The sequence below is a fragment of the Monodon monoceros genome, unplaced genomic scaffold (genome assembly GCF_005190385.1).
Source record: "Monodon monoceros isolate NGI ecotype Baffin Bay Population unplaced genomic scaffold, NGI_Narwhal_1 Super_Scaffold_22, whole genome shotgun sequence".
Taxonomy (NCBI): Eukaryota; Metazoa; Chordata; class Mammalia; order Artiodactyla; family Monodontidae; genus Monodon; species Monodon monoceros.
In genome coordinates this window covers 59643576-59644559 of record NW_021703779.1, presented here as the reverse complement: position 1 = coordinate 59644559, position 984 = coordinate 59643576, and the positions used below count along the sequence as shown (strand labels likewise).

Sequence of the window (984 nt, the reverse complement as noted above, 5' to 3'; positions counted from 1 at the left end):
ACGTGAGGGTTGGGTCACTGCCTCCCCCCACCCTTCGCTGTCACTCATTACCCCAACAGTCGCCCAGGGGGCGGGCCCCGGAGAGGTGGGGTTGGGGGGGAGGGTAATCTTGGCAGGCGCCTGCGGCATGGCGTAGGTAGGGACTGTTGAGGGGGGCGGACGCCGGGGGGTTGAACACGAGTGGGAAGCGGAGAGAGACACGGGGAGGGGGAGGGGACCGGGAACCATTTGAATGAGAGGAGGGGATCACGGGTAGAGTGGGCTCCAGGAGGTAGGGCGGGCACGGGTGTTGACGGGGGCCAGACTCTCAAGCCAGGTAAGGGAAGCAGGTGCGTAGATCTGTTTTTTGTGGGTTAGTGTACTCGGCCCTTTGGTGGAGAGGGGGTGCCGCCTTCCCCGGGGGCGGGCTTCCAAGCTCCGGAGGCTAGCTTTTCCTCCTCAACTAACGGGGCCCCGGGCGGGGGCTCAAGCTCCATCTCCAGTGCCGACGTTCCACTCCACAATTTCCAGGCATCCACTGGGCTGGGAGTCTCGCGCCGGGGGCCGGCGCTGTCTCGCGAGCCCCCTCCTCGAGCCAGCCAATGGGGTTGGTTGCTGGCGCCGCCCGCCCGCCTGGTGCAGAGCGCTGGGCGCTGTGAGCGGCGCTGCCATTTAAAGGGGCCGCGACCCCTGTCCCGGCTGCTAGGGAGGGAGGTGGAGAAGGAGCGCGGGGCCGTCGCTGTCTGCAGTTCTAGGCTTGTAGCCTTTACACTAACCCTGCCGCAGGTAGGGGTCGAGCCTGATAAAGCCGAACCGAACCTGCAGGCGGGTTCTCGCAGTAGCCGGGAGGGGGGTCTAAGGAGAGATCGTAGCTTCAAAATGTCTTCCTGTAAATGCCTGAGGTGGGGGGTGGGCAACAGGAGAAGGAGGACTGGGGGAGCAATAGGAAAGGGGGACTGGGCTGAGGAAGTGGGCGACCCTGAAAGGTAACTGGGGGGGGAGGGG

At 65.2% G+C, this 984-nt stretch overlaps 1 protein-coding gene across 4 annotated transcripts in view; it reads left to right on the top strand.

Moving 5' to 3' along the window:
* The first annotated feature begins 146 nt into the window (after positions 1 to 146).
* Positions 147 to 984, top strand: part of ZMYM3 (zinc finger MYM-type containing 3) — a 15219-nt gene continuing 14381 nt past the window's right edge. The window contains exon 1 of one of the 4 annotated variants that reach the window (XM_029240910.1): positions 147 to 316. The gene's annotated coding sequence lies outside the window, so the exon portion shown is untranslated. Of the gene's footprint in view, positions 317 to 653; positions 766 to 984 lie in introns of those variants that run through there. The other 3 variants (XM_029240908.1, XM_029240909.1, XM_029240907.1) reach the window with 3 other exon arrangements.